At 43.4% G+C, this 22,354-nt stretch overlaps 1 protein-coding gene across 1 annotated transcript in view; it reads right to left on the bottom strand.

Annotated features, from left to right (window-relative positions):
* Positions 1-22,354, bottom strand: part of ADGRV1 (adhesion G protein-coupled receptor V1) — a 576,045-nt gene that overhangs the window by 30,564 nt on the left and 523,127 nt on the right. The gene's annotated exons all lie outside the window — the stretch shown is intronic.

Here is a 22,354-nt window from a genome sequence, read left to right as displayed (position 1 = left end):
GCCTTTAACATCCTCAATCAGTTCAACAGAAGTCCAGATTCACACAACATTAAAGAGGAGCTTCAGTCAATTCTGCAAACATGGAACGTTAGCAGATAGAAAAACTGTAGCTGCTTACTTTTAATTAACAGATACTCACCTGTCCAAGGATCCAATGTGGTCCAATGTGGTCTTTTCACTAGTCTTTTGGTCTCCGGTGCTGGCATGTTAACAGTGGGCAGCCAGTTGTGAATACTTGAGGCTTCACAGGCAGCTGGCTGCTGCGCATACACGAGCCATGCTGCATTTTGGGAATGCTCCCGAAGCCTTCTGGGACCAGTGACATGTCCCACAAAGTTGTGGGCGAGGGAGGGAGAACATTTCCAGTGGATTTACAGAAGGGGAGCAGGAAGAAGAGCGGAACTTCCTCTTTTGGGTGAAGTTCCGCTTTGAAGGAGAAATACCTCAGCATAAAATCCTTTTTAAATCCTAAGGGACCAAGTGCATGTACATTTAGTCCCATTCTGATCCGTGCTGTGGTTGTAGAGATAGCGTAGTCACCAGCGGCCCCCCACAATGCTGTTTGACCACTGTATTGTTGATCTGCCAGTCACTAGAAAGTATGTGGCATTCTCAGTTGCCTGGACATGCCTCTGGGATATTAACATACAAAGTATTCTGCCACAATCAGTGCTGGTGGGGCTGAGTGATCAATATGCCATCTGCTAGTATACATGTGGCATACTCAGTTGCTTGGACATGCTTCCAGGAAGTTACCATACAAACTATTCCACCACAGTCCGTGATGTGTATGAGGCTTCGATAACAGCAGCAAGTGAGACTACAATTAGTTATTTGTTAGGGTGATTTGGCAGGCTGGAACACTGGATGATTCTTTTCAGAGCAAGAACTAAACCAGTGTGTGTGTCAGTTGCTACATTGCTGTGCGACTAGTTGCAGAGAATGTCCAAACAAAGCTGAAATAACTGTTATGTTTTGTGCATGTTCTTGGGGTACACCCAGTGCTGGATTAAACTCTGTGGAGGCCCATAGGAAGTCTAAACCTTTGGGCCCCACTCACAGGTTTCTGAAGGTTTCTCATGTGTACACTCTACAGGGTTAACATTGAACTAAGCGATTGTAAAGGTAAAAATATTAAAAAATAAATAAAAATAACAAACATGTCTATAATTGCCTGCTCTGTGCAATGGAATTGCACAAAACGACCGTGAACCTCATCTTCTCGAGTCCCCCTTGGTGCTCCTGGCCCCTCCTCTCTGTCCAGTGGCCCCATGGGAAGCGGCTTCCAAGCCCCAATGCTGCATCCATTGACAGAGACAGCGGGACTCCGCTTCACCACCTACTCTCTTGTCACTGGCTTGAATTTACAGTAAAGGCTGGGAGCAAATGGCTCACGGTGCCTTAGCAAAGCCAGCGAGACCCAGAAGTGAGGGGAGAGAAGAGTTGCAGACATGCACAGCGCTGGATAAAATGAGGGCTCAGGTATGTAAAAGGGGGGGGGATGCTGATGCCTAAACATTTTTGACCTTAATGCAAGGAATGCATGAAGCCCTGTACACCCGGCGGTATAAAGTCCCCTGGGAATCCCAACGGGAAAACCGAGAACCTGCTTGGTAAGTTTCCCCGTGTACACACACCCGGGTTTCCCATCGGGGAAAACTGCGGGGAGAGCTTTGGTCAGGAATCTCGGCCGTGTGTATGCTCCATTGTAGTGTTTCCCCATAGGGCAACTGCCGGGTTTAAAACCGCCTGGGTCTATTTTGCCACCGGGAATCGGATTCCTAGCAGTTTTCCTGTCGGGAAAACTGCGAGAAAGCATACACACAGCTGGTTTTCCAGGCCAAAAGCACTCCTGGCAGGAAAACCGGTCGTGTGTACGAGGTTTTAAGGTAAAAAATGTTTAGGTTTTAGAACCACCAAGGTGTTGGGCCCATTGGCCAGTTTTTGGTAATCCAGCACTGGGTAAATCACCATCTCTCTTCTCCATTGTCCAAGTTTGTCCCCATGTTAATAAAGCTGAACAAAGGTAATCTAAGCATTTCTCCCATGTTCAATAAGCAAAATACATGGAGGAACTGATCATGAAAGTAATGCATGTTTCTATTGCCAAAAATGCAGAGCTGTGACCTTGACAGAAATAAGAAGCCAATGGTAGATTCAATCAACTTTGGCAAATGCTTGACAAATACACAGAATCCTGTTACATGAACTAATAAAAACAAGCGCTCAACATTAATATGAACTTTTAAATAAATGAGAAACGCACTTCACAAAAATTCTGTCCTCCGGGCTGTCAGTGGAAAACAAGCATTGCTTCATATTCCCACTAACTCTCCGTCTGCATATCCTTGTTTTCCCATCACAGCATTATTATTTTTCTGCTTATTATGAATTTTCGAAACAGGTAAATGATGTGTTATTAATGGCATGTACCACCACAGATTTGTTTTGGCTAGGCACGTTTGATTGTTCTACTACAGTAACTGGCAATAACAGATCTTATAAAAAAATAAATTCTCCCACATGAGGGTCATCCAAAGTTCCCGCTGGCTTATATAAAAGATTTAAAATACTGACAGATGTACATGAAACTTAGTGGAAAAACACAGTTTTAAAGGAAGTGTACACCCACATTGGTTCTTTCAATAAAGTACAGGTCATTAAAACTAATTTATAGCCCCACCAGCAAAGTTATATTTATATTTCTGATGCCCAATTATGTTGTGGAAATATATTAGCTGTACAATAAAATTCATTTTGCCAGGAAGCCAGCTGTCAAAATATGGTTCTTAACAATCCATTACCATTACAGTACCTCTTTAGTTTGAGTTCTTTGTATGATTTCAAGTAGGTAGCCATTGAGCACTCTTGGAACTGAATACATCATTCATACAAAGTGCTGGGACTGGAAGTGCAAGGTGGAGGTATTGCATTGCCAAGAGTCATGTTCTGAAAGTTATAATTCTGGCAAAGGATGTAATGGGGCAAGTGTACAGTATATTACTTCTTTCATTTGTGACATCATAGAGTGTTTCTTTAACATTTTATTTCTAATTTATGAAGCTGAAAAAACAATGATTACCGTATTTATCGGCGTATACCGCGCACTTTTTTGCCCTGAAAATCAGGGCAAAATCGTGGGTGCGCAGTATACGCCGATACCCGCTTTCCCGCGCCGAGTTTGAATACTGCGCCGACATATACCGAGCGCAGTACACTCGTGTATTGTCGGGCAGTCTCGGGTCCTCTCGCGCTGACGTCCTGGACGTACAGGACGTGAGCGCGAGAGTTGCAGAGCCTGCCCGATGATACACAAGTGTACTGCGCTCTGTATATGTCGGCGCAGTATTCAAACTCGGTGCGGGAAACGAGCGGGGAGGACGCGAGGACGCCGCAGAAGGACGCCGGACCCGACGAAGAGGACACCCGAAGCCGCAGACGGACGCCGGACCCGACGAGGCCGCCGATGGACGCTGCGCAAGACACCAAAACTGTAAGTACAAAAAACTTTTTTCCACAGGAATTCGGGGCATTTTTAGGGGTGCGCGCTATACGCTATATGCTATACCCCGATAAATACGGTATTCAGCGGAACTTCAGTCATTTTTTCAACTTTCCATCTATTATATCTTCTGCTCTTGTTGTTTTATATTTGGACAGTAAATACCTTATACGGCCCACTTTATGATTGTTGTCTGGTTAAAAAAAAAAAACTAGGCTTATGACATCTCTCTCTCTCTCTCTCTCATGAGAGTTTGCCTGGAAATAAGAGGGGGGAGGGTGAGTCATAAGATGGAGGATGAGAGCTGCAGAGCTGGAGGTGTGCCTCTGTGTGTCTATGTAAATCCAGGAAGTGAAAAGGCAGCAGCTTCAGCTGCCCACAGTTAAAATGGTTGCAGCCAGACTTAGTGGAGGGAGATTTCTGCAGCAGATTTGGCAAGTACAGAATCAGAGTATATATAAAAATAATATGCAAAGTGGTTGGAGGGAAGCTACAGAATGGCAAAGATGATTTTATTACAAATTATGTGAGCAGACTGCAGTTCCTCTATAACTAGTAAAATTAGCATAACATATTTTGTAGATGCCTACTAAGCCATGCTGTGTCTATGTCCATCCCAGCACTGCATCATCATTAAAGACATTACAGGCAGAGCAGTAAACATTTCTTGTTCTGAATAGATTAAAAAGGTTTTAAAGCCTAAACATTTCTTACCTTAATGTACTGCTTGCCTTAATGTAAAACATGTTTAGGCATCAGTTTTACTACCTCTGCCCCCTTTTTACTTACCTGAGCCATCGTCGATCCAGCGCTGTGCCCATCTGCAACTCTTCTCTCCCCTCACTTCCTGGTCTCTGTGGCTTTGCTGAGTCAGCGGGAGACAATGGCTTCCGCTGCTATCAATTAAAGCCAGTGACGACATAGCAGGGAACAGGGCTGAGTTCTTCTATCTCAGGAGCGAGCCTGTAAGAGGGCCCACATAGAAAACAGCTTCCTATGGGGGGCACTCACTGGAGGGGAGGAGCACCAGCGGGGGACCCAAGAAGAGATGGTTCGGGGCTGCTCTGTGCAATTCTACTGCACAGAGCAGGTAAGTATAAACGTATTTGTTATTTAAAAAAAATAAAAACATCAAAATTTTACAATCAATGCAACCAAAAGGATTTGTCCCCTTAATGACCAGGCCATTTTTTACGATACGGCATTGCGTCGCTTTAACTGACAAGTGCGACACTGTACCCAAACAAAATGTATGTTCTTTTTTTCCCACAAAGCTTTCTTTTGGTGGTATTAGATCATATTTTTTGCTATAATAAATATCCAAAAAACAAATAAAAAACATTTCTTCATCAGTTTAGGCCAAGATGTATTCTTCTACATATTTTTGGTAAAAAAAAAAAAAATCACAATAAGCGTATACTGATTGGTTTGCACAAAAGTTATAGAGTCTACAAAATAGGGGATAGATATATGGCATTTTTATTATTTTTTTATTACTAGTAATGGCGGCGATCAGCGATTTTTAACAGGACTGCGACATTGTGGCAGACAGATCGGACACTTTTGACACTTTTTTGGGACCAGTGACATTTATACAGCGATCAGAGATAAAATTACCACTGATTACTGTATAAATATCACTGGCAGGGGAGGGGCTAACACTAGGGGGTGATTAAGGAGTTAAGTGTTCCCTAGTGAGGTGTTTCTAACTGTGGGGGGAGTGTAGTGACTGGAGGAGGAGAGAGATCACTGCTCCTGATCACTAGAACAGGGATCTGTCTGTATACATTAAGAGATACCCATTCTGGCTCTCTGAGGAGTGATCGCTGGCCACTCCCATTGACTCCAGCATCGGCCAACGTACACCTACGTCGATTTGCAGAGGCGTGCCAACCTGCCGTGGTATAATGACAGCGGCTGTTCGGCAAGCGGTTTAAGTTCATTCACAGTAGCGTGGCTCGAGGGCGAGCCTGCTCCAGTGCCCAATAGCAAGAGACTTGCTATTGGGGGCACTAGGCAAGGGGAATGAGCCAGGACCACTGGTGGGGGACCCAAAAAGAAGAGGATCAGGCTGTTTTGTGTAAAACTATTTCACAGAGGGATATCCCCAACTCTTGGAATCATCAATTTCTCCTACAGTGATGGGAATGAACAGCAAGTAGCTGGAGAATACCACTTTATGCATCCAAACTTGTGTTTTATATGGCTTACTATGATATGCGAAATGTGTGTCATGTGACAAAAAATACGTATGAAATTATTATTTTAAAAGTTTAAACATTTCTTTTAAAAAAAAAATGTAATTTTTATAGAACACATTGGCCCAGATTCTCAATGGCGTTACGACGGCGCAACACCATTTGCGCCGTCGTAAGTCCTAATCTGGCCCCGGGTATCTATGCGACTGATTCTTAGAATCAGTTACGCATAGATACCCATTAGATCTGACAGGCGTAAGGCTCTTACGCTGTCAGATCTTAAATGCTATTTTTTTTCCCGCCGCTAGGTGTCGCATCATCGTTTTCCCCGTCGTCTATGCAAATTAGGTAATTACGCAAGATTCACGAAAATACGCGCGGTCGACGCTGACATTTTACGATGTTTACGTAGCCTAAGTGACGCGTAAGGTTGCCCCTGCTATTATGAGGGGCAACCAATGTTAAGTATGGCCGTCATTCCCGCGTCAAAATTTGTAAAAATTACGTCGTTTGCGTAAGACGTCCGTGAATGGCGCTGGACGCCATTTACGTTAACGTCTAAGCAAATGACGTTGGGGCGACATCATTTAGCGCAATGCACGTCGGGAAATTTACCCGACGGAGCATGCGCAGTACGCTCGGCGTGGGAGCGTGCCTAATTTAAATGGTGCCCGCCCCATTTGAATTGGGCGGGCTTGCGCCGAGCACTTTTACGATACACCGCCGCAAGTTTACAGGTAAGTGTTCTGAGAATCAGGCACTAACGCTGTAAACCTGCGGCGGTGTAACGTAAATCACATACGTTACGCTGCCCAGGAGCAACGTAATTGTAGGAGAATCTGGGCCATTGTATTCATTTATTGGTTGCCTTTAAAATCCCACAAAGTAAGGATTTTTATTGTGGTTAATAGGGATGATGACAACCACACCCCCAGTCATTTTTACAGAGCAGGCAAGTATCACATTTAAACGTTTAAAAAAAAAAAAAAAATGTAACCTTTAGAATCACTTTATTACTTGTAAGAACCATACACATGATCGGACTTTCCGACAACGGTCCGACGGATGTGTTTTAATGGACAATCCGACCGTCTATATGCTCCATCGAACAATTGTTGTTGGAATTTCCACGGACACATTTTCGATGTGCATGCTCTCAAACTTTCGGACAACAAATGTGTTCCCTCGGATCATCCGATTGTGTGTACACAAATCCATCAAACCAAAATCAAAAGTACAAACACGCATGCAACAAACCAATGCTAACCATCAGACAACAATAGAAGAAGTTGCCAAAAGGGGGCCGGTAAAGAGCTGAAAAACCATGTGGTTTGGTGAATGTTGGCTGAAAAAGTTCTGTTGTTAGTATGCAGAACAAGTTCACGGCCAACGCCCCTTCGGACCAAAATCCACTGAAAATTCCGATGGAAGTTTGATCGTGTGTATGAGGCTTTAGATGGACAAGTGGTAACAAACAGTTCCACTTTTAATTTTCAAATTGTTGCACGTATTAGTGATTAGTAGCTATGTAAGAAGAGATAGATGATATGCAGTAATCCTTGTAAAACTAGTCACATTTTCCAAAGTAAAATCAGCGGTGAGGTGCATTTGTCTCATTAAGGCTACAAAAAGTTGGATGTTGTGCTTTGCCCTATTGAGTAGGGTAAGACCAGAGGCTAGTAACAGGCCAGAGGCAATATCTAGGCCCTAATAAATCCAAGTATGGGTTACTTGAGTTACAGAGGGTCTTGCAGGAATATTAATTGTAAATGTTGTGCTTTCTGTTTTTCCCTTAGAACCTATGCTCTGGATGGCTTTCAGAAAATCCAGTTCTTAAAGTTACAGGGGTTGTAAATAATTTTTTTTCATAATAAGCATCCTTTACCTGCAGACATTGCTCTTTTCAGTTACTCATTGTTCGTTTTTGCTCAGAAGTTGCTCTATTTCTTCTCTGTTCTGTTCACTTCCTGTTCGTCTGATTGTTACTCACCACAGTGAAGGGAGGCTTTACTGCGGTGGTCAGTGACGTGCTCGCCCCCTCCTGGGTACTACATCTGTGCGGCAGGACGCTCTCTACATGCTAGAGACATCAAGGAGGTGGGAATTACTGGGCGTGCCGCAATGCATACTGGGAAATGTAGTTCTTACATGAACAAGCGCCGCAAACCAGGAAGTGAATGAGAGAACAGAAACTAGAATGCCGGAAGTGATATAGATGAAGGAATTTAATAGATATTTAATTGTTTTTTTAACAGAATCATTACACTATTCTGTCTATCTACCTTGCAGACAATAATTTTAGGCAAACATTTTTTTTCTTTTACAACTCCTTTAAAGAATTGCCAAAAGCCCATACATGGAAGAGCTTTATTTACTAAAAGCAACTATTTTTTTGGATTTAGGATTGGACTGTGAGTGGAGATGACAGTATGGAACAGTTTTATCCCAGAAAATCAGCAGCAGCACGCCCAAGCTAGACAAAGACCGTCCATTAAGGGATGAAATATGTCAGGCAGATGTACATCCTGGCTCCTCTCAACTCGTTTGTCAGATGTCATGTCATGGGATAATCCCCTGATGATGTCACATCTGATGAAATGCATTGGAAGTAGCCGGGATGTACATCACCACGCATGCATGCCAAGTGTCAGACATCTTTGATTTGGGCATCCTAGAGATTTTTTTAATACAGCGCTGATTTATGCTCTGCATTTTCGTAAGCGTAATTTTAACTAATACATTCAGATGTTTTATGGTATTACACTAGGGTGTGTTTACTTTTTATATGCACACCTTGGATGTTTAATGGCCATATTTCGCTGCTTATAAAGGAGATGTTAACAACGATCCAGGTGCCATCAGATGTGGACCATTTGTTCTAAATGTAAAGCTGACATGACCACTCTATAATTTGAAGGTCATAATTCTCTGGTAAGCCTCTCTTCATATAACGGTGGTATGCACTTACTTTTTAATGCGCTGCACTTTTTTATATATTAATTTAATGTGCCTAGTGTCTAGGAATTTGTGTCAGCTGCATGTCTATATAGTGGGTTAGCGCAGATTTTTTATTTTTCTTTATGTCTGCATTAACACTGATTGCTTATATAAAACCATTCATGGCTATTTGTTTCCCAAAGAAAGATATAACTTTGTTAAGTTCAGAGACGACCACACATTACCAGTTATGTATGCTAGCTCTATTTCAGTCTTCTGTTAATCACACTGACCCTATATGATGAAGAATCATGAACAACTCAATCCTGATTAAAGCTTATTTAGACTAATTCTGTGATATTTGTTCTCTCTACTTGTTCTCTCTGTTGCCCATACATTTCTTGATTATTGTAAGTCAAGCTTTTTAATCTGTGATGCCTCGTACACACGACCGTTTTTCTCGTCAGGAAAAAAACAACGTTTTTCCTGACGGGATTCCTCTCAAGCCTGTCTTGCATACACACATTCAATCCGAATACCGCTCGTCCAAAGCGCGGTGACGTACACCACATACGACGGGACTATAAAGGGGAAGTTCCATTTAAAAGGCGCCACCCTTTGGGCTGCTTTTGCTGATCCTCGTGTTAGTAAAAGTTTGGTGAGAGACAATTTGCGCTTTTCAGCCTCGTGCTTTTCAGTCTGGTACTGTGTGACGAATGTGCTTTCTCCATTACGAATGCTAGTTTTACCAGAACGAGCGCTCCTGCCTCATACTTCATTCTGAGCATGCACATTTTTTCCCCTCGGAAAAGCATACACACGACCGTTTTTCCCGACTGGAAAAAGTCCGCCGGGAATCCCAACGGGAAAAAAGAAAGCTGTTTCTTTTTTCTGTCAGTTTTCTCGTCGGGAAAACTGCGATGGAGCTGAGGCCTCGTACACACGGCCGAGAAACTCGATGGGCGAAACACATCGTTTTCCTCGTTGAATTCCTTGTTAGGCTTGTCGAGGAACTCGACAAGCTTGCTTTGCGTACACACAGTCAAGACAAAATCTCCTCGTTCTCAAACGCGGTGACAAACAAAACATACAACGGCAGGGGAAGTTCGATTCCACTGGCTAAACTCTTGGGGCTGCTTTTGCTAATTTCATGTGTTGGCGTGTTAAATAAAAGTTTGGTAAGAGACGATTTGCATTTTTCAGTCTGTTACAGCTTTAAAAATGTGTTATCTCCATTACAAATGCTACTTTTACTCCCGTCTCATACTTTAATCGGAGCAAGCGCGGGTTTCTTAGCATACACACGTTCGAGTTTCTCGTCGAAAACCAGCCCGACCAGAAACTCGAGGAGCCAAATCAGACTCCCGTCGAGGAAATAGAGAACTTGCTCTCTTTTTGGCTCGTCGAGGTTCTCGACAGTTTCCTTGATGAAAATGTACACACGACCGGTTTCCTCTGCAAAAAAATATCTCCCAGCAAGGTTCTTGCTGTTTTTTGCCGAGAAACTCGGTCATGTGTACGAGAAAATGGGGAGGGTAGTGCTGCGCTAATCAGTGGTGAATGGATAAGTGAATAAACAGGTGGGGGAGGGGAATGAAAGTAGGTGTAATTGAAATGAGGAGCAATATAGCCCAAATGGCATCAGCATAAAAATAAATATAAATGATCAGTGAACAATAACAGTAATGGTGCAAATCATATAACTACACAGGTTCCTCTTAATGTGATGAAATACACTATAAGTAATGGTGCAAAAAAATCCCAGGTAACTGTGCTAAGTGACACTCCTATATTGGTGATAAACAGTCCATCAACAGAGTTTGAAAAATATTAGCAAAAAGTATAAGTAAGATTTCAAAAGTCCAAGAAAGCAAAAGTGCAAGTGTAGGTCCGCAATATGGAGTGAGAGGAAAATGGGTATCCAGTGATCCTTTTAGGGTAAGTAAGGATGTCCCCTTACCTTACTGCTGTAAGGTAACAGCATATAGATCCAACCACATTAGATGGTTCACTCGATGGGCTCTGATCCAACAACGGCAGGTCCTCCTTGGAGTTCTCGTCCCAGATTGGTCAGTTTCTCGCCCCAAAGAAATAAAGCATCGATGGTGTGATACCGTTTTAAAAATTTTAATTCTCAAAGAAAATAGACAGGGGTACTCACATAATGTGTACGAGGCCTTACACATGACCGGTTTTCCCAGCCAAAAGCTCTCATGGCAGTTTTCCAGATGGGAAAACCGGTCGGTCGTATGTATGCGGCATCAGAGTGAGAAAACATAAGAAGCACAGACTGTAAAAATGTAGCATTATCATTTTGTGTTTTCTTTTACATATTGTTATATGTGTTGAGGTTTGCATGTTATCACTGCTAAGCCTTTCATAACGCTCCTCGATCACGTGTGTTTGTGTTGCAGCATGTTGTATTTACCTGGAATGCCTCTAGCTTGGCACACAAGCAGCTAGTGTCTAAACATGCAGAGAAAGCAATCTTCCTTCTTCCCTAACCCTGGAATCCACCCAGCTGGCACCTTCTGCCTGCTAAAACCAGCACTGAATTAAGGCCCTTCAATTATATAATCAATGTAGGAAGAATAGCAGCAAGTTGCACAATATATAATAATACAGGTACATTCTACTGATGACGACATAAGCAATAAAAGAGGACACCTGCACATGTCCTAATTTTACATGACTAGACATAAAATTAAATACAAGTGTCATAAGCAACAATTAACCATTCCCCTTTTATAAATCTGAAATGACATCATTCTCATAATGCCCATTGCTGCACAATACCAGCATCTGCAGAATTTTTACCTAATTATATTATAATTTTTTCTTACCCCCTAAACACATGCAACACATTTATATATTATATATAGTGTGAGAAATGCCAGGTTTTTAGCACTATATTAATATTTTGTACATAGGTGATACATGGGAAAAAATGCCACAATATATGGCTCCATAGACAGGACTATTCCTGCTATGGGAAAATATTTTCTCAGGACACACCATCTTGCTCTGGTAGATTTTGGTGCAGAACCTCTGCACTTACAGCGATACCTTACCCTAACACATCTTTTGCACCAACCTTTCCTGCAATCATACATAAACCTTCCTTGTAATCATCACCATAACACTAGTCTTTACTGTAACCCTCTCAGTAACCCTTAAAACAGAAGTTCAAAATAAAAATAGATAAAAAAACATTTACTTAGATGGACGCTGCCTTTACACCGGGAACTCAGCAATCAAAGATAGTTGATTGCTCAGTTCTTGGTCTTCAGTGAGCTGATAGCTGGTGACTGCCAGTCATCAGCTCTCTGCTCTGCCCTCCAGCACTCACTGGAGTGCTGAGCTGTGGAAAGGGTGGAAGAGGCTGGCTCAGGCTCTCAGCAGATCTCTGCGAGGCTGAGTCAGCTGCCAGTCTAGGCATCAGGGTGGATCTTGACATTAAAGTTAGGATCTCTCCAGAGTCTGGACCGGCTGAGGGACATCAGCCGACAGCAGGCTTTAGCCCCCTGCTGGCTGAATATGGGTCACAGGAGTGCAGAACAAAGTGCACTCAAGAGCTTTGAATTAGCCCTACCTGTAATCCTAGCACAACCTCTCCACTCTAGCCCTTAATATAATCCTAACATTAAACTTTCCTGTAACACTCTCACTAACCCTTTCTGTAATCATAACATTAAAGCAGAACTCCATGAAAATACATTTTTCCCATGTCCGAAGCTCCGTGACCGCGGGACTCGCAGACCCGATCGCCGCTGCAGTCCTGCGATTGGTCCCCGGAGCTGAAGAACGGGAAGAGCTGTGTGTAAACACAGCTTCCCTGTTCTTCACTGTGGCGCTGTCATTGATCGTGTGTTCCCCAATATAGGGAAACACGATCAATGACGTCACACGTCCAGCCCCGCCCCCTACAGTTAGAAACACAGATGAGGTCACACTTAACCCCTTCAGCGCCCCCTAGTGGTTAACTCCCAAACTGCAATTGTCATTTTCACAGTAATCAGTGCATTTTTAATGCATTTTTTGCTGTGAAAATGACAATGGTCCCAAAAATGTGTCAAAATTGTCCGATGTGTCCGCCATAATGTCGCAGTCACAAAAAAAATCACTGATCGCCGCCAGTAGTAATAAAAAAATAATAATAAAAATGCAATAAAACTATCCCCTATTTTGAAGACGCTATAAATTTTGCGCAAACCAATTGATAAACGCTTATTGTGATTTTTTTTTACCAAAAATAGGTAGAAGAATACATATCGGCCTAAACTGAGGAAAAAAATGTTTTTATATATTTTTGGGGGATATTTATTATAGCAAAAAGTAAAAAATATTGCATTTTTTTCAAAATTGTTGCTCTATTTTTGATTATAGCGCAAAAAATAAAAAACGCAGAGGTGATCAAATACCACCAAAAGAAAGCTCTATTTGTGGGGAAAAAAGGACGCCAATTTTGTTTGGGAGCCACTTCGCACGACCGCGCAATTGTCAGTTAAAGCAGCGCAGTGTTGAATCGCAAAAACTGCCCGGGTCCTTTACCTGCCTAAAGGTCCGGGTCTTAAGTGGTTAAAATAGGCCAATGCTTCATGAAAATTGATTCCATTTGTCTGTGCTAGATGTTGTTATTCAGAATAATAGGGAGTTCTTGTTCCAATCTGATTGCCTTCTCTTTGTCCTGTATAAGGGTATCTCTTGGGATCTCATAGACTTTTTTGATTTCAGACTGTATAAAGTCTTCACCGGGATATAGATGTTTCTATCTACTGGTTTGAAGTATGTTTTAATGGTGATTTGATGTGCCTCTAGGAATTGAATAGTTTTATCACTAATTGTATAGGTCAATTTGATATTCTTTTGGTTGTCATTCAGCTTATCAAGAAATTGTATTCATGTGGTTTCATCACCCTCCCAGCCAATTGAATGAAAGTAACACATATATCAAACTTAGAGGAAACCCCACAGGGGAATATAGGGAGGAGTTATCCAAGCTTATCCTAAATGGAAGGATGAAAGATGTCCTTAACAAGAGAGAAGAAAAATATCTCATTCCAGATGTTTGCAGAGTTCCTATGATATACACAGCTCCAAAAATCCATAAGGATCCACAGAGACCACCAGGGAGACCCATCATTAATGGGATCCAGTCTATTAATTCTAGATTGGGGGAGTATGTCGATAAGTTTATGCAGTGATTGGTCCCTCAGACCCGGGCATATCTGAGGGATACTAAACATCTTATTCAGATCCTAAATGGAGTGAATATCAATACACAATATAGGTATTTGATAGCTACAGCGGATGGAGCCTCATTGTATACTGTCATTAACCATGAAGAAGCTATTGCGGCCTCTAAGTGGGCCTTGAATAATTTTAGCCAACTTATCATTAAACAACTTTATCTTGAGATGTTTGGTTTTTGGTCTTGAGCACAACTACTTCTGGCACAATTCCGATTATTACAGACAACTCAATGGTATTGGTATGGGGGCCAAGTACGCACCAAGTGTGGCCAACGTATTTATGTCTGAGTGGGAAGAGAAAGCCATATATGCAGATGTACCCCAACAATTGGTACTATACAGGAGATTTATTGATGATTGCATAGTCATCTGGGAGGGTGATGAAACCACGTTGATACAATTTGTTGATAAGCTGAATGACAACCAAAAGAATATCAAATTGACCTATACAATTAGTGATAAAACTATTCAATTCCTAGATTTGGAAATAACTTTGGAGGCACATCAAATCACCACTAAAACATACTTCAAACCAGTAGATAGAAACAGCTATATCCCGGTGGACAGCTGCCATTTTGATCCCTAGTTGATCAGTATACCAAAAGGACAAATGATGAGGCTTCGGAGAAACTGCTCAGATCCTCAAGTATTTTTAGAACAAGCAAATATTATTGGAATTACATTTATTAACAAGGGCTACAGTGAAGACTTTATACAGTCTGAAATCAAAAAAGTCTATAAGATCCCAAGAGATACCCTTATACAGGACAAAGAGAAGGCAATCAGATCGCAACAAGAACTCCCTATTATTCTGAATTGCAACATCCAGCACAGGCAAATAGAATCAATTCTCAGGAAGCATTGGCCTATTTTAAAAGCATACTTTCTATTATACCCAGGGTGATTTATAGGAAAGCCTCCACATTGAGGGATCTGGTGGCTAAAAATGTCCCAGACCCCCCAATCAGAAATAGTACATTAACTTTTTACCAAGGAAACTTTTTTTTTCCGTGTAGGCGTTGTTACCCTTGCAAAAAAAAAACAACTTCAATGGGCAGAAATGTTCAAAATTCATGTCCAATGTGACCCAAAAAGAATATGAAATAAAAGATCTGATAACATGTAGGACAGAAGGTGTGGTCTATGTCCTGCAGTGCTCCTGTTCACTACAATATGTAGGACGTACAAAAAGACCCCTCTGGAAATGAATAAGGGAACATGTGAAAAATATAGAAAAGGGCTTTCCTAAGGATAACGTTTCACGTCATTTTGCATTATGTCATGACAAGAATCCGAAAGAAATTACGTTTTGGGCCATAGATAAGTATACACCACATTGGAGGGGGAGTCACAAAATTAGAGAAATAAGCAAGAGTGAATCCAGGTGGATACATGAAATGGGATCATTAGCGCTCAATGGCCTCAATATAGATTTTGATCTAAATTGTTTCATATTGGATTATTAAAACATAAGTTTCAAACGTTTTTTTATAAATTCTATAAATGATATATTTTTTATAAATTATATTTTATATTTAATTTGGTTCTAATTATTATTATGTATTTACCCCTCCTTGTTTTTATATATTTTTTTAATATCATTTATGGTTGTGTATATAGGCGTATACAGGGTAATATGTTTGTATTGCCCATTTTAGCTCTGATTGTATTGCTATTATACTACCATTAGTACCTAATCTGGCCACTGGAGGGAGCAGGACTTCCTTCCGTGCAGTAGGGTTTTTTTTTATTGTGAGTTTTGCTGTTGTTTTTATGTCATAATGTATTAAAAACTAATCTTGTAAGTTTTTTCATGTAATATGTTTCATACAGCCTTATATTAAAACATACCAGCAATGATGTGTTATATGATCCTCCGTTTCCATGACCACAGACTCGCAGCTGGTAAGATAAAAGCTCAGCTGTCTGTGTCACATGGCTACCCATGACTAAGTCACGTGACCAGTGATGATACTAGTGGGGGAGAAGCCTAAGTGATGCGATCAACGGAAATACATCCGCATGAGGAGATCGCCGCACTGAGCTGTATCTACAGGCTGTCTATGTGCAGAGGATTTGTGAGTGTGGTTTCTATAATCAGTCCACAATCCCTGTTTTTTCTCGGCCATACTACACTATGAGCATTTTCCTTTTGTTGTTTTTTCTCTCCCCTCTCTATGAGCTGGCTTTCTGAATCGGCAAGTGGCAGTATTGGACTGTGGATGGGACGTATGGTGAAATGCTGAGCATATCGCAGGTGCTCCCTATCATTGAGTCAGTCTACATGCTGGATCTGTGAATGGTTCTTTTCTTGCTGCTTTTTTCTGGTGTTTTTCACTTTGCAGTGTTTGCACTGATACACAAGTGCACTTTATATATGTCTGTGGACTTTTTTGTTTTTGTATTTTGTTTCATTTGAAATTCTGAGTGTTTACACATATATATATATATATATATATATATATATATATATACACTTGATGTGTACTGTACAATAGCAAGGGTTGATTTAGCGCATTCATCCTGTGTATGTAAGCTCACAATGCATTTGCGGAATCAGGAATCGCAGGGAAATCGCATGGTCAAAAAGACCATGCGGTTTCCCTGCGGTCACATATTTAAAAAGGTGCATGCACCTTTTTCCTGCAGGAAACACGGGCACAGCATCCCATTCAAATTAATGGCCTGCAGTGCCTGAGCAAACACAGCAGCAGGGTCCACACTATTGTGAACTGAGCCTGACGGTTTACATCTTCTTGAAATCTACCAGTATATTAAATCCTGTATACAATTTGTATTGTTAATGTTATTAATGTACTGCATACATTGTTCATTTAAAAATGAGCGATTTTTCGACAGATACAGCTGGACTATTAATGTAATTCTTGGCAAAAAGCATACATTTGTATACACAAGACAAAATGAACAACATTTTTAAAAACACTGCTAATGATGAGGTTTGTAATGAATTCTGTGCCAAAGATTAAATCATTCTTGTAGTTCAGAAACTAAGGATAAAAGGGAATGCGTTGTTCTGTCACATTCCAATTTAACCATAATGATGGCTGAATTATATTTCTGATGTAAAGCATTACTAAATCTGGCCATAGATGGAGCAATTTATTTTTTCCTTGCAACTACAGGTTGCAGAAAAGAAAACCGCGTGATTCCCATATCACTGTGTTGATGGGGGAATCTAGCGATTCCTCCTGTGGAGCTATTGTATTCTCCCGGTGTGTTGGGGCTCATAAATAAGCCGTTTCGGTCACTCTTGTCTATTTATGAACAAAGTAGGAAAGGGAATGTGTACCTCCTGGTGTCCGGCATTCCAACTGATACACTCAACTCTTTTTTATGCATATAAAGGGAACTCCTCAAGAAAATGGGCAGACTTGTTGGAAAGAATAAAATTTGACATCAGCACTTATATGAAATATCGGATGACCGTATATTTACTGTTGGCCAGGGCTTTATTATGGTGCCTATAGGCTGTTGTAGTAAAACATATTAGAAATATGATCAGTGCGTCACAGTAGCTCTGTGTTGTTTAGGTCCAGGATGAAATATTCAAGTTTTTCATTTGAGAGCCCCTGTCTTTTAACTTACAATAGGGCAATGTAAATAAAAGCTCCGTGAAGTGAAGATGCTAGTGTTGACTTCAATTAAGTTAATTCTAAATCAAAAGTAAGACAGATTTGTGATTCTTGCTCCGTCTAAAAGCTACTCCAGGGAACTACAGAATGGTTAACTTCCCTAAAAAGCTATTTGTGCAGCTTTCACAGAAATTACAAATCTTTTGTTCTTTTAGGGACTTTTAGGAAGATCTAATTATGTTTACTACAGTATGACAAATTTGAATATTCTGATTTTGCTCTACTTTGAGTTGTTTTTGCGTATCTACTTATTTTTGGTTTGTAAAGAAAAAGCAGAACGTTTAAAATACTTAGGTAAAGAGAATGCAGATATTAAGGTGTCCATACAAAGGTAAATTATCATGACACAGTAGCCCGTTTATCAAATCTAGCATGAATCCCATTTATGACTTAGGCCTCGTACACACGACCGAGTTTCTGTTCACTATGGGCCAGATTCAGGTAGAAGTGCGGCGGCGTAACGTATCGTAGATACGTTACACCGCCGCAAGTTTTCATCGCAAGTGCCTGATTCACAGAGCACTTGCAATGAAAACCTACGCCGGCGGCCTCCGGCGTAAGCCCGCGTAATTTAAATGGGCGTGTGCCATTTAAATTAGGTGCGCTCCCACTCCGGACCTACTGCGCATGCTCCGTTTCGAAATTCCCGCCGTGCTTTGCGCGAAGTGATGTAATTTTTTCGAACGGCAACATGCGTAGCGTACTTCCGTATTCCCGGACGTCTTACGTGAATTTTTAAATTTCGACGCGGGAACGACGGCCATACTTTATACAGCACATACGTGTGCTGTGTAAAGTTAAGGCATCCAAAACGACGACTAAATTTGCGACGGGAAACTAGACTAGCGGCGACGTAGCGAACGCGAAAAACCGTTGTGATCGCCGTAACTCCTAATTTGCATACCCGACGCTGGTTTACGACGCGAACTCCCCCCAGCGGCAGCTGCGGTACTGCATCCTAAGATCCGACAGTGTAAAACAATTACACCTGTCGGATCTTAGGGATATCTATGCGTAACTGATTCTATGAATCAGTCGCATAGATACTCTGAGAGATACGACGGAGTATCTGAGATACTCCGTCGTATCGCGGCTGTGAATCTGGCCCTATGTGCTTTTATATGTATTGTTTGATGTATATACAATGCTTGTATAAAGATATATATGCTTTTTCATGCTTTTGTATACTTCTGTCTTTTATGACAGTTTTTATTGACTATGTTATTTTTGTAATAAACTTTTACACTTAAAATTATTGTTTCTGGTCACTTATAAAGTCCCACCTGTTGAAGGGGGTTTTCTTGTTCTTTTCATGTGTATGGGTGTGCCTATAAAGTCCATATTCGTTTGTCCAAGTATTTCTCCTAACTCTCTCACTTGCTCAGTCAATATTAGCCGAGGAGCCTGGTGTAACACTCATCAGGAAACACAGGCACTCGGAAAGTTCAGATCATACAAGACTTGCAAATTTATTCAGGGCTATAAACCATGCTGCATGCTTTTTTAATTCAGAAGTGATACCATGAAAATAGTGGGCTCAATTTACTAAAGGTAACTAGACTGCACACTTTGTAAGTAAAGTTGCACTCATTTTTCCCCAGAGCTTATTAAATGTGGTGAAGCTCTGCTGATTTCCAACATCCAAATATGTAAAAACAAAAATGCTGTTTTTTTTTTTATCTTCCTTGAACCTGATTGGGTATTCTTTACAAAGGGAAGCTGCACCACATTCTCTGGGGAAAATGAGTTTAACTGCACTTGCAAAAGTGCACAATCTATATGGTTGATTTCAGAGGCGTAACTAGAAACTTCTGGGCCCGGGTGCAAGAAATCACAAAGGACCCCCCCCCCCCCCGAAAAAGCATGATTTTGATACTTTTTTTTGAGGGGGTGGCAACGGCGGTAGATGAGGGGGGGGTGGCAGTTGTGTTACTTGAGGGGGAGGTGGCAGCGGTGGTGTTGAGGGAGGTGGCAGTGGTGGTGTTGAGGGGGTGGCAGCGGTGGTACTTGAGGGGGTGGCTGTGGTGGTACTTGAGGGGGGGTGGCAGTGGTGGTGCCATCCTCTCCCACCACCACCTGTGCCTCTTACTGATCCAATCCTCCCACCACTGATCTCAGCCCTATCCCCCATCACCTCTGTTGTAGAAGTAATGGGGGGGGGATAGGGCTGAGATCAGTGGTGGGGGGGGGGGGGGGGGGTCAGTAAGAGGCACAGGTGGTGGAGGTTGGCATCGATTGCTCAGCTCTGAAAAATGTCACTTACTGTCAATCAATCGAATCCCTGGGAATTCCGTTCGATCAGTTACGGTCACCATCACTGTGCCTTCTAATCTCCCGCCAGGATGCCTTCTTGTCTCATGGGTAGACGGTATAGGTACTCCACACAGAGAGGAAAGCTCCTCCCCCGCCTTCTCTCATTGGTGTCAGCCCCCAGTCTCAGCGCTGCCTCTGCCCAGGCCCAGATTTATTCCCTTTGCTGCCCCAAGGCCAGGTCCTTCAATGCCACCCCCCCATACACACACACCATCACATAGAGGGACTCCCCAGAGAGCCTTCCTACTTACATCAGGGTCCCCAGAGAACCTCCCCTTACTTTAGTGTCCCCAGAGAACCTCCCCTTACATTAGTGTCCCCAGAGAGCCTCCCCTCCTACATTAGTGTCCCAAGAAAGTCCCTCCTTACATCAGGGTCCTCAGAGAGCCTCCCCTCTTACATTAGTGTCCCCAGAAGCCCCCTTCTTACATTAGTGTCCCCAGAAGCCCCCCCTCTTACATTAGTGTCCCCAGAAGCCCCCCCTCTTACATTAGTGTCCCCATAAGCCCCCCCTCTTACATTAGTGTCCCCAGAAGCCCCCCCTTACATTAGTGTCCGCAGAAGCCCCCCCTCTTACATTAGTGTTCCCAGAGGCCCCCCCTTACATTAGTGTCCGCAGAAGCCCCCCCTCTTACATTAGTGTCCCCAGAAGCGCCCCCCTCTTACATTAGTGTCCGCAGAAGCCCCCCCTCTTACATTAGTGTCCGCAGAAGCCCCCCCTCCTACATTAGTGTCCCCAGAGGCCCCCCCTTACATTAGTGTCCGCAGAAGCCCCCCCTCTTACATTAGTGTCCCCAGAGGCCCCCCTCTTACATTAGTGTCCCCAGAGGCCCCCCTCTTACATTAGTGTCCCCAGAGGCCCCCCCTCTTACATTAGTGTCCCCAGAGGCCCCCCTCTTACATTAGTGTCCCCAGAGGCCCCCTCTCTTACATTAGTGTCCCCAGAGGCCCCCCTCTTACATTAGTGTCCCCAGAGGCCCCCCTCTTACATTAGTGTCCCCAGAAGCCCCCCTCTTACATTAGTGTCCCCAGAGGCCCCCTCTTACATTAGTGTCCCCAGAGGCCCCCCCTCTTACATTAGTGTCCCCAGAAGCCCCCCCTCTTACATTAGTGTCCGCAGAAGCCCCCCCTCTTACATTAGTGTCCCCAGAGGCCCCCCTCTTAAATTAGTGTCCCCAGAAGCCCCCCTCTTACATTAGTGTCCCCAGAGGCCCCCCTCTTACATTAGTGTCCCCAGAAGCCCCCCTCTTACATTAGTGTCCCCAGAAGCTCCCCCTTACATTAGTGTCCGCAGAAGCCCCCCCTCTTACATTAGTGTCCCCAGAGGCCCCCCCCTTACATTAGTGTCCCCAGAAGCCCCCCTCTTACATTAGTGTCCGCAGAAGCCCCCCCTCTTACATTAGTGTCCGCAGAAGCCCCCCCTCTTACATTAGTGTCCGCAGAAGCCCCCCTCCTACATTAGTGTCCCCAGAGGCCCCCCTTACATTAGTGTCCGCAGAAGCCCCCCCTCTTACATTAGTGTCCGCAGAAGCCCCCCCTCTTACATTAGTGTCGGCAGAAGCCCCCCCTCTTACATTAGTGTCCGCAGAAGCCCCCCCTCTTACATTAGTGTCCCCAGAGGCCCCCCTCTTACATTAGTGTCCCCAGAAACCCCCCCTCTTACATTAGTGTCCCCAGAGGCCCCCCTCTTACATTAGTGTCCCCAGAAGCCCCCCCTCTTACATTAGTGTCCGCAGAAGCCCCCCCTCTTACATTAGTGTCCCCAGAGCCCCCCCTTACATTAGTGTCCGCAGAAGCCCCCCTCTTACATTAGTGTCCCCAGAGCCCCCCCCTTACATTAGTGTCTGCAGAAGCCCCCCTCTTACATTAGTGTCCCCAGAGGCCCCCCCTCTTACATCAGGGTCCCCAAACAGCTGTCTCCCCCTTGCAAGAGGTTCCCCTGTACCTGGCTGGTGAAGGTGGCGATCGGCAGCTCTATGGTGTCCACAGGCAGGGGGATCTCACTAAGGCTTGTAGTTCTATCTCCGGATCATGTATACAGCAGAGGGGGAGGGGCCTCTGACCCGGGCATCAACAACAGTGTACAAGCAGAGTGAAAGTGAAACGAATACCTGCCTGGGTCAGAGGCCCCTCCCCCTCTCCTCTGTATACACTGACACAGTACTACAAGCCCCAGGGAGATCCCGCTGCCCACACAGGCACCATAGAGCTGCCGATCGCCGCCTTCCACCTCCTACCACATCTCCCCACTGCACTCTAAACGGCCAGCCAGAGGTGCAGGGGGAGATGCCGGATCTTGGGGGGGTTGCTGCGATGCCGCCCCTGCATCTACTGCCTTGTCGGCACCCGTTCCCCGCAGCGGAACGGCTCCTCACACGGGCGGCGGGCGGGCCCCCCGGACTACAGGGCCCAGTCGCAGCGGCGACTGCTGCGACTACGAAAATTCCGCCACTGGTTGATTTACTAAAACTAGGGATGAGCTTGGACTGGAACATTGGC

Source organism: Rana temporaria, chromosome 1, assembly GCF_905171775.1.
Source record: "Rana temporaria chromosome 1, aRanTem1.1, whole genome shotgun sequence".
In the NCBI taxonomy this organism is placed as follows: Eukaryota; Metazoa; Chordata; class Amphibia; order Anura; family Ranidae; genus Rana; species Rana temporaria.
Note: the sequence above shows the minus strand (reverse complement) of the source record. Positions and strands in the feature narration are given on the sequence as shown.